This window comes from Vulpes vulpes, chromosome 15 (genome assembly GCF_048418805.1).
Source record: "Vulpes vulpes isolate BD-2025 chromosome 15, VulVul3, whole genome shotgun sequence".
Taxonomy (NCBI): domain Eukaryota; kingdom Metazoa; phylum Chordata; class Mammalia; order Carnivora; family Canidae; genus Vulpes; species Vulpes vulpes.
This window is the reverse complement of record NC_132794.1, coordinates 53,059,517-53,072,169: the sequence shown is the minus strand read 5'-3', so window position 1 is coordinate 53,072,169 and position 12,653 is coordinate 53,059,517.

Here is a 12,653-nt window from a genome sequence, read left to right as displayed (position 1 = left end):
CTAATCTACTTTTCATCTTCATGAGTTTGCTTATCTTGGACATTTCAAATAAATGGAATCATGTGACTTGCCTTTTGTGAATGGCTTCCTTCATTTAACATAAATTTTCAAGATTCACCTATGTTTAGAATGTGTCAATATTTTTTTAGATGAGTGAATAAAATTCATTCTATGGATTTGCCATGTTTTATTTATCTGTCCATCATTTTAAGGACATTTGAGTTATTTCTACATTTTGGCTATTTTTAATAATGTAGCTATAAATATTCATATAGAAGTTAAAAATTTTTAAGACAGTTCTTTAGAGTTTTATGTTTACAACAAGATTGAGTAGAAGATACATTTATTTTCCATATCCCCTTGCCTTCATATATATGTAGCCTCCCCCTTATCAACATCACACACCATAATGGTACATTTTTACCGAGGATGAAACTATGCTGATACATTTTAATAACTCAAAGTACATAGTTTAAGTTTACTGTAGGATTCACTCTTGATGTTGTACATCCCATAGGTTTAGACAAATGTTTAATGACATATTGAAGCTGGAAGTCTTGGTTCTTCTTGTCTCACAGAGCTGAAGAATAAATCTTGCGGACAAAGAAGAGTAAAGCTATAGAAGTTTATTAAGCAAGGATAGAGAAAGCTCTCAGAAGTGAGAGGGGTCCAGATTATATCATCTGCAAATATAGACAGTTTTTAATTCATGTCTTCCAATCTGGATGCTTTTTAAGTATGTTTTTTTGCATAATTTTCTTACATAGAACCTCTAGTACAATGTTGAATAGAAGTGGTGAGAGTGGATATCCTTATTCTGTTGATCATAAGGGAAAGTCCTTGGTCATTTATCACTAAGCATGGTGTTTTTTTTTGTTTTGTTTTGTTTTTATAGATGTTATTAAGGAAATCCCTTCTGGTTTTAGTTTCTTGAATGGTATTTTTTTTCTTTCAATCATAAAACGGTGTTTGGTGTTTGATCTTGTCAAATGCTTTTTCTACATCTCCTGAGATGTGGGCTTCTTTCCATTACCTATTATCTGTCTATCTATTATCTATTGTGATTGATGAGGGATCAGAAGGCTAGCTGAGGACAAAGCACAAATGGACGTCCTGCATCCCTGTCCCCCCACTTCTGGGTAGGGTATGTGTGACATTCCTCCAGGAAACTTCCAGCTATCTTAATCTTATGCTTTGCTAAAGGGAAAAACAAACTTAGCTTGTTTGTAGAGCAAATATAGAAATAACTCAAAATAGCAATGCCTCCAGTATCCTGAGGTGGTTCTTTAGCATATGGAAGTCCTTTTGGAAACTTCCCTTTTTCATTACCTCCCCAACCTGTTAGTATATAATCAGTTTCTCCTCACAACCCCAGTGCAGCTCTTTCTGCCCATGGGTCCTGTCCTAGTGCTTTAATAAAACCACCTTTTTGCCAAAAGTCTCAAGAATTCTTCCTTGGCCTTGGGCCCTCGATCTTACCCCAACACACCTTACCTGTATTTAAAAACAGTATCAGTGATGACCATATGCTTTTTGACCTTTATTCTATTATTGTGGTGTATTACTTTGATTGATTTTTGTATATTGAACCAAACTTGAATTTCTGGGATAAACTCCAATTATTCATGAGATATATATATATATATATATATATATATATATATATATATATATATACACATATTGCTAGATTTGAAATGTTAATTTTTGTTGGGAATTATATCTATATTCATAAGGGATATTGATCTGTGGTTTTTTTGTTTCTTTAGTTTTGGTTTGTGGATGTCTTTGATTGGACTTTTTATTAGGGTATTATTGGTTATATAGAATGAGTTGAGGGAGTATTCCCTCTTTTGCCTATAAAAGTTTGTGAAGGATTAGCATTCTTTTATGATACTTTTTATTTCTAGTAATGCCTATTCTTTCATTTCTGATTTTAGTAATTTGATTCTTTTTAATTTTGGTCAACTGATGAGGGAGCAGAAGGCAAGCTGAGTACAAAACACAAGCTTGGGGATGCCTGGGTGGCTCAGTTGGTTGGCTACAAGTCTGACTTAAGCTTGGGTCATGATCTCAGAGTCCTGGGATCAAGCCCCATGTTGGGCTCCCTGCTCAGTGGGGAGCCTGCTTCTCCCTCTCCCTCTGCAGCTCCCCCTCCTTGTGCGCTCTTTCTCTCTGTATCCAATAAATAATAAAAAAAATATTTTTAAAAATTCCCAAGCTGACCCTGCAACCCATCCCCAAGGGGATAAATGTGACATCCTCAGGCACTCCTGTCTGCCCTAAAACTAAGGGAAATGAAAAAAACGAATAGTAAACTGATAAAGATCCTATGTGATAAAAATACTAGGAACATTTTCTGTTCTAGTATTTTGTCTTTGACTCTGGTTCCTGATACTGAGTTTCTAAATCCCTTGGAATTTCCTGAGTGATAGGAATGACTTTAGTTTAATAAGGTGATTTTTGGGTTTTCTCCTGAAAGGAGCTATCACTAGAAAGTCAAAAGCATGGTTAGTAGCTTGGAAGTTTTAGTCTCACATCCCATTCTTCAGAGAGAGCAAAGGACTAGAAATGAAGTTAATGATCAATCATGCCTCCATTATGAAATTTCTATAAAAATCCTCAAATATGGGATTCAGAGAGCTTCCAGTTTGCTAAACACATAAAGATACTAGGGAAGTGGTGTGTGTGTGTACAGGGAATGCATGGAAGCTCCATGTATTTTATCACATATCTTGCTCTACACATCTCTTCCATATGGATGTTCATCTGTGTCCATTATTACATCTCTTTATAATAAACCAATAAAGAGCAAGCAAGCTGCTTTCCTGAGTTCTGTGAGTCACTCTAGCAAATTAATTAAACCTGAGAAGGAGGTGATTGGAATCTCTTATAGCTGATTGTTCAGAAGCATGGGTGACAACATGGATTTACAGTTGGCTTGTGAAGTGGGTGGGGTGCATTCTTGTGGGTCTGAGCTTTTAATTCATGGGATTTGATACTATATATAGGAGATAGTGTCAGGATTGAGTTAAATTGCAGGATGCCTAGCTGGTGTTGCAGATGCTTGATGTGGGGAAAAAAATAAAAATGAAAACACATATCTGGTGTCAGAAGTGTTTTCAGTGTGACAATATAAGTAAAGGAGAAACACAATGGAGGAGTCGTGTACATTTTCTTTATACCTTTGCTCTTTGGGCTCCATTCCCTTCCAAATCCTTTGTGCTGTTGTTGTCATATAAATTAAATCCTTATCTGTTATATGCTTACCAACACAGACTTATAATTATTGCTTTATATAGTTTCCTCTAGATAAGAGGAAAGAGTTACAAACAAACATTAATACTTTTAAAAAGTTTACCTATATAGTTATATTTACTGGTGCCTATTTATTTATTATTGTTTCACCCTGAAGGATTCTCTTCTGTATTTGTTGTAGGGACGTATGCTAACAATGAACTCTCAGTTTTTGTTTTTTCTGGGAATTATTTTAATTTCTCCTTCATTTGTAAAGGATAATTTTGCCTGATATACAATTCTTGGTTGACAGTCTTTTTCTTTCAGCACCTTAAATATACTATGCCATTGCCTTTTGACTCCCATGGATTCTGATGAGAAATCAGTTTATATCTTATTTATGAACACTTGTATATGACAAGGCACTTCTCTATAGCTGTTGTCAAGATTCTCACTTGTTGGCTTTAAATTGTATAATCATGATGTGTCTAGGTTCAGATTTTTTTTGAATTTACCCCACTTTGAGTTAATTCAGACTTTTGAATATGTAGATTAATGTTTCCATCAAATTTTGAACATTTTTGCTTATTATTTCTTCAATATTCATTTGGTCTTTTACTCTACTTTTGGAGCTTTCATTATGTGTATTCTGGTTTTGTTTTATAATTTGCATTTCACATCTTTTAATATTCTCTATTTGGTGAGACATTACTTTTCATATATTCCCTGTGGTTTTTTGGTATAGTCTCCTTTAGTTTTTTGGACATATTTTGAAAAGCTGATCTAAAGCCTTTGTCAGATAAGTCCAAAATCTGTGCTTCCTCAGGGACAAATTCTGATCGTCTTTTTCCGCTTGGTTATGGACCATATTTTCTTGTTTCTTTACATTTCATATATATATATATGAATATATATATTTAAATTGAAAATAGTAATCTCTGTAAACTCTGAAAATCATATTCTTCCTCTTATTGAGGTTTTTGTTTTTGCTGTTTGTTGTAGTGTGTTTGTTTAGTGACTTTTTCTGAACTAATTCTGTAAAGTGTTTATTCTTTGTTATATGAGGTTATGGAGGCTTCAGCTCAGTTATCTTAGTGGTCAGCAAAAGACTGCACAGAGATTTCATGGATACCTGGAACCAGTAATTATTCCAATGTTTGCAAAGGGGCTCTATAGGCATGTTAGTGAATGCATTCTAACATTCAGCCAGGGAGTTTGCAACTCTGCCTTGGCCTTCACTACCTACTTGTGCAGAGCATCATGATTAGCTAGAAATTAGAGTATAGGGCCTTTGGCACTCTTTCCTGTGGTAGTACAGTGCCCTGGGAATTCAGAGCGCTGTGTACATGGTATTTTAGATTCCTAGGATTACATCAGAATTTTTTCCAAATCTTCTATTGATGTCTTAGTTGTTTTTTTTTTTTTCCTTTAAGCTTTTTGGTGAGCCTATTGTGTACTTTGTTTTATCTATCACCTCAAGCCACATCTCAGTATCCATCATGATGTTCAACACTTGTCTCTAGTTGTTTTTGACAAATGCTCCCTTTGCATTTTACTCACAGGAAAAGGCTATGCACACTATGTAGTTACTCTAAGTCACTTTAAATAAAGATAGCATTGCAAGAGAGACCTTCCAAGGAAACACCAGTAGATCAAATAATAAAAAATTCTCTGTGAATAGAACTGTAAAAAAGACTCAACCCTTTACTAGTCCCTTCTAGTGACTAGTATGCTACATTTTCACTGTGGTTGCAGGCTTTTGGCTTTCAAGGCTATTGCATAGCTCAGGAGGTAGAGCAAGTTAAAATATCACAAACATGCTTACAGAGAATCTATTGCTTTTATTGATGATAAATGCTCTCTAGTTTTCTACAAGTCTTTGGTTAATTCCTTGAGTTCTGCAAAAGTTTATTCTGAAATTTTTGCCAATGTTCTCCTTGCTTTTGTGGAGGAGAAAATTTTTTGAGGTCCTTACCCCACAATTTTAACTGATGTCACTACTAATAAATTCTTAATATTATGCCATCCCGGAATTCCTGGACTAAGTTCAATGTGTAGTCTATATGTATTGCTGCATTTAAGCTTTGAAATACTTCATTTAGAATTTTTTTTGATACTGTTCTTACTCTGTTCTTATCTGGTATTGGTATCTTGGTTTTCTAATTTTAATTGAAGAGAGTAACCAAATAATAATTTAAATTTAGCCATTGTCCTGGTGTTGATATGCATACAGACTCTAGTCTTGCCTACAATTTGTACAATTAAAATGGAGGTTTTAAACAATGACCTTTATTTCTATAACAACTAAATCTTTATAAGAATGAAGAATGTGATGCTAAATTTTAGAATAATTTTTATTAGATATTCACATAAATATTTTTCAGCTGATTTGATCTCAAGCATTTCACTTCATCAACATTTTTACTGAGATCCAAAATGATTATTGTACCCATATACATTAAGCTCACCAGTACCCATGGCCAGGCCACTAAGAATACTTAAAAATACTGAGCAGTTCTTCATGTTGAATGTGTCTTTTTAGATCTGAACATTCCAAATTCCAGCCACAGCCCTTTCAATTACTGCAATATCATCATTTTGATACATATATGCCTAAAATTAGTTTTACCTAAAAATTTAATATCATTTCAAAATATACTAGCATAAGTATATTAATAAGATTGTGTGCCCCTGGTATATATCTATCCATTTAGAAATCCTGTCATTAATTATTTCTTTCTCCCCCTAAAATATTCAATTTTGACCATATACTAAATATTAAATGGACCAGTGATGTTATAAAGAAGAATAACACACATTGTCTTTTTCTTTAAGGAATCCAAGACTGGTGAGGAGGCAGGTACATAAACAAAATCTTGTAATAAGTGCTATGCTTTGGGTGACCACATGAATTGGTTTGCCCAGAGCACTTCTAGGATTATATGTGTTGTCCTAATAAAATTAACTGAATCTTCTCCAAATTTAATAAAAGATCCACCTTGGATGAAAAATATTCTACCTATCTATCATATCCAAAATATTGTGGAAGCAAAAGTGGACTATCATTTTTGGGAAAAAAAAATCTTTATTTTCTATTTTTTTTTCTGTTTTTCTGTGTACTTACTAAAGTTTGCTCTTTTGCTACAACATCTTAGACCCGGGCAGATTCAGTAATTTCTTATTAACCAACTGTCTTTGGACTTTATTTTCTCCTCCCTGGAGGTCTGGGATTCATCAAAGTGAGGATTTAATCACATAGGCTCAGGCCAAACATACTGTGAGAACATGTTCCATTTGTTACTTGGCTCTGCCAATGCACATAAATCTATCCTGACTTTAGACTGCTTTGTATCAGAGGCAAACATCCATAAAGGAGTCTCAGATAATTCTAATAGGGCCTCAGCTGAGATCATCAGATACATCTGCTGGTGGGTATTTGGTTCCCATTGAGACCCAGGTTCCTGAAATAAAATTCTCAACACCAAAATCTCTATGTTCATGGAAAGTTTAACATAACCCGCAAAATACATTAATTTATATTGGTATCTTTTAATTTTTAATTGCAGTAATTCAGAGAAGATTAAAAACAAATACTTGGAAACTTAAAAAAAAAAATAAATTCCAGGTGTCCTTAAGATGTAGGGCCTGAATAGGGTATTGCAAGCCAGGGTTTTTCCTAGATGATATCTGTAGTCAGAGGAAGCAGAATCAGGAAAATCATTTTAGGGATTGGAAGTTCCTCCATAATATGCATGAAATGTCTATGTTAGTGCCTTGGTTAATTTTCTTTAAGAATTATTCCTACACCGTGAATTTTTATTTTTGTCTAAATTATGTATATTTGATTTTTGATAGATAGTTCATATACACAGTGAAAAATTCAAACATTATATAAAACCTGGGAAACAATCTTCAATCTACCTCTGATCCCAGCCATATTTCTATTTTATAACAAACAACATTTTCTGTTCCTTAAGTATTTTTGTAAAAATATTTTATGCATATATAACCAAAAACATGCATACATAGTTGTAGAATTTTCTTATGGTTTCTTCAAATAGTACTATGGTTTTATTTACTTATTTTAGTTATTTAATTTACATGTACATGCTTCCTTGAAATAACCTGGATAAGATTATTGTTTCCATGTAGATTCTCAACATAGTTTATTAAATAGTCCAACTTTCCCTTTTAATTTAGATGCCTATTTTGTCATATATTAAGTTCCTACATTTTCCTATTCCATTCCTTTGATGTATCTATACTTTATATGAACAAAACTGTCATATTTTAATTACTTAATATTTATAAAATGTTTTAATATATGCTTGAGCTGATTATTTCTCCATATTCTTCCCTTTTCTTCCCTATTCTGACTTATCTCTGACTATTCTTCCTTGTTTTTTATGACCTTGGCATCACCTTCCATATGCTTTTGGTGTTTTCATTGCAATCTTGTTAAATTAAAGATTATTTTATGCAAAGCATTAACTATTACAATGTTGACTTACTAAAAAAAATCTGATTTAAGTTTCTAAGAGTTTTACTTTGAGTCTCAGGAAAATTTTCAAGTTTTATAGATATAACATCTTACATATTTCTTATTATCTTTACTTCTAATATATTTCAACATTTTTCTATTGAAAATTAATGTTTATTTTATTTATCTTTTAAAATGTTGCTATTTTAATACATGATAATTACAGATTTGTGTGCAACACGTTACTATCAGCTCACTCTGTGGAATTCTGTTTGTTACTGGTTTTCAGTATTAGTTATCTTCTTTTGATGTAAAATTTTAGTGTCTGAAAGTAGAGATAATTCCATACTGTTTCCTTTCCCTGCTTTAAACTGCAATGATAGTACCTTAAGAACAATGCTAAATAATAGCAGTAATGATAAACATCTTACCTTGCTTATACATTTTTTGGGAATGTATTCAGTGTTTTCTCATTATTTGTGATGTTGGCTTTTGAGTTGGTTATATAATCATGTTATTTATGTCCTGTTCATGGAGAGTTTTGGAATCTAGCATGGGTAATTAATATTACCAATTCCTGTTAATGATCTATGGGAATTACCTATTTTTCCTTATGAACTATATGCTTAATTATGTATTTCCCTTTGTTTTTATCCATTGTTGCATTTCTAGAAAAAAATCCCACTTGATTCTTTTTAATGTTCTGTTTCTTTCTGTTTGTTAATATTTTACTTAGAATTTATTATCAATTGTCATGGTGAGATTGCCCACATCTTTTTTTCTTGCAATATTTGTTGCTGCTGCTATATTTTTAAATTATTATCCTCACTTCACATAAAGAATTTAGAAGCTTTCTCTTTCTGTGCTTTGGAAAAATTTAAATAGCATTAACTTGTCTGGTCTTGAGAGATGTAGATCTCCTCTGAAAACTGTCTTAGGCCAGTGCTTTTCAGGGAGTAGCTCTTTGACACCTTTTTCTTTTTTATGGTTGTCTTTTCTGATTTTCTGTTTCTTTACAGTAATTTTCCATAAATATAAATATTTCTGTAGGGTCAGATGGTTTTGCATATAAATTCTATGAAATATTTAATGATAAGAATATTACTAATATTACAACTCAGAAAATAGGGATGGTAGGAACACTTCCAAATTCATTTTATATAGAGATGTAATTTATTAGTTGTGTTAGGCATCTGTATTTTTTGGTTTTTAAAAAATATCCATTTGCTCTGTCATAAACTGAGATTAGTAATTTAAAGTATTTTGCTAATTGATTTCTCTTTGGTTTTTATATGTTTTTAACTCCAATAATCTTTGCTTTATGATTGTTGATGATTGTGTTATTTGGTAATCATGTCTGTTACTTCATCATAAATTTCACCCTTAATTGCTTAAAGTACCCTACTATAATGTGCTTCGTGTCTTTTTATTTATAAATTTTTTAAGATTTTATTTATTTATTCATGAGTGACAGAGAGAGGCAGTGACACAGGCAGAGGGAGAAGCAGGCTCCATGCAGGGAGCCTGATATGGGACTCGATTCTGGAGTCCAGGATCACGCCCTGGGCTGAAAGCAGGCGCTAAACCACTGAACCACACAGGGATCCCCTGCTTCATGTCTTTTAAGTGAATTTTTATCTTCATCTGATATAAAGATCATGCCCATTGTTCTTTTTTGTTTGTTTAATTTGCATTTTTTCTTAGATTTTATTTTTTTCTTCATGAGAGACACAGAAGCAGAGAGAGAGGCAGAGACACAGGCAGAGGAAGAAGCAGGCTCCACCCAGGGAGCCCGAGGTGGGAACTGATTCTGGGTCTCCAGGATCAGGCCTTGGGCTGAAGGTCGTGCTAAACCGCTAAGCCACCCCGGGGTTGCCCTTAATTTGCATTTTACAAACATTTCTTTGCAATCTTTTTATTTATTTTTCAACTCATTTGCTTCGGATTGTGTCTTATAAATAATGTAATTTTTTTAATTTGTAAGGTAATATGAATGTTTTTTACTTTTACTGAGTATAAGCCATTCGCATTTGTTGATATGGCATATATATTTGAGTTATCTCAAGTTTTTTTATCTATTATTTTATCTGTTTTGTGTTTTGATAACTTGTAAAAATGTTTAATCTGGCTCTTTCTTTGTTTCATTTTTTAACATATATTTCTCATGATATATATGCATTTTTGCCATAGTGGCTATATTTATAACCATTATGTCATATAATAACCTTACATGATCTTTCTTCAGGATTATTTTTTTTAATCGGTCATACCATGTATCTTGTTTGTGCCTCTTGATCTACTTTCCATATTCTTAATCCCTCTCCTAGGTCTAGAAGTCTGACTGTTATGGATCATATCAATAAATTTCCATAATCTCTAGCTTCTGGTTGGGCTCAGTCAATGATGAAATCTGGCAAGAACTAGTATGGGAAAGGAAAGTCTTAGTCCCTTGACCTACCATCACTGTCTTTCTTATGGTGATTGATAGTACACAACCCTCTGTAGTGCTTCTCTCTCATTCTTTCTGGGATGGGGTAGTAATTCTGGCTCTTGCTGTATTTCTTGTTATTTCTCTAAACCCACGCATTATAAATTATTCCTTTGAAAATAAACCTACCTCAAATTTTCCTACTTTCAGTATGTCATCTCTTTCCTACTGGACCCCTGACTGCTATAACTATTATAAGCAATGATAAAATAAGCACAATTCCTTCTTTTCTCTCCTTCCATTTATCCTACTGACAGATATTAACTGATTATCATTTTTGTTGATGTCTACCATTGTGCCATTACCTATGCTTACAGCTCTATTACTTGAATAGTCACCTCTATCTTATAAACTCTGAATTCTTGGTATTAAAAATTAAGAACTCTGCACATTTATGCTAGCACTTACATTGCAACCCCCCCCTACACACACACTCTCCAAACGTTAGTTATGTTTTCTATGTGGTCAGAGCTTCAGTTTATATACTATTCTACTAAACTACCCACTATATTGTATCATATTGCTCTTCTATTTAAATTTAATGCTTACTGTCATCTCTTTTACTTTAGTTTTATAATTCTCATTGGTTGACTGGAGATCCACTTCTGATACATTTAAGTTACTTCTTAGAAGGGTTGCCAGATAAAATAAAAGACATCTAATTAAGTTTTGAACTTCAGGTAAATAATGAACTTTTTGTAGTATAAGTATGTCCCAAATATTGCATGAGATGTTTTTATTACTCAGTTTGGCAACCTGCTATCTGGCATATATGCTACTGAGTAACACCCTTAGTGTTAACTATTTGTATAATTTGGAGTCTGTCAAAAACCCTGTGTTTTGATGGCAATTATTTATGTTCAGTTTTTCTTGGGACACAGTATGTACTTTCAGCATGCTACTTACATTTTCTTTTATTTCCAGTATTTTTTAAATTATGTACTTACCAAGTAGTACATTAAAGATGACTATAAATTCTGTGCCATCTCTCACCAAAACTGAGTGGTAGGAATATTACCCTTTGAATCTGGGCTGGCTCTGTGTCTGTTTTTGTCCAGAAGAATGTGATAGAAGTGATACTGTACAATGGGAAACTTCTGCTTTCACCCCTCTTGGAAGCCAGCCACCATAAATAAGTCAAACTACTCAGGGGTGAAGCGGAGGTTAGCCTGTAGGAATGTAAGTCTTTGTGTAAGAACTAACTATATTTGGTACTTGAAATCTAGCTCAGTCACTAGTTGACTGCAGTTGACAGGACAGAGAGCAAAAGAACTGTCCAGCACAACTTTTCCTCACCCTCAGAATCTAAACAAGTAAAACGGTTCTTATTTTGGGTCACCAAATTCTAGGGTTGTTTGCTACACAGCAATTAAATTATTATATCAAATTTTTAAAAATGTGAGTACTCAGTTTTATAAATGTATAGTATCCTTTTCTCTATCTCCAGTATTTTCTTTCTTTTTTTTTTAAAAGATTCTGTTTATTTATTCATGAGAATACACAGAGAGGAGAGAGAGAGAGGCAGAGACACAGGCAGAGGGAGAAGCAGGCTCCACGCGGGGAGCCTGATGTGGGACTCGATCCCAGGTCTCCAGGATCAAGCCCTGGGCTGAAGGCCGCGCTAAAGCGCTGAGCCATCCGGGCTGCCTTATCTCCAGTATTTTCTATTTAAATCTTTTAAGCATTTCTTTTTTCAACATCATTGTTTCATTTTGTTCACTTTAAGTTTTTCATTTTGTAATTCATGATCATTTCTGTGTTTTGGGCACTGTCTCTTTCTTCTTGCAGTCCTTTCAAATTTATCTTAATTTCTGTAAGATTTTATCTCATATTTGTCTTGCACTTCCATTCCTGCATACCGCCTACTCACTGTTAAGCTCTTCTTGATGTTGGCAGTCACTTGGCTGGATTTCTAGATTCTGTGTTTTTGTGCTTTGTTTCAGAGAAGCTTTGGCTTGGTGAACTTTTTTTTTGGTAACTCATAGTGAAATTTGACCACAATTTTCTATGTCTAGACTTTCTTTCTTTTCTTGTAGTACAGTTGTGCAGATTTTCTGCTATTTTCTTTTTTATTAATCATTGAAGTCACAAAGTGAAATTTTCTCCTCTCCCCCCAACCCTCACGCCCCTCAAGTAACAGCTATTTCCTAAATGTTTAATTTAAAGGATGGGTGGCTTCCTGGAATTTCCTTTACTTTCAAGGGTTTTGCATGTGAGATCATGTGGTCATTGCTTCTTGCCATCTATTGGTGATAGATATGTAGTTCTGGGATATTTCTCAATGGGATGGCTTCCTTTTCTCTTGAAGCCACTAAGGCAGACTCTTTAATGAAGACATGGCTAGTTTGTCTGATTTTTATTTAGCCCTGTTTCCTGTGATTCTCAGACTCTAAACTCATCTAGGATAATTTCAGATAATTAGCATATATACCCTATTTCTGCTCATAC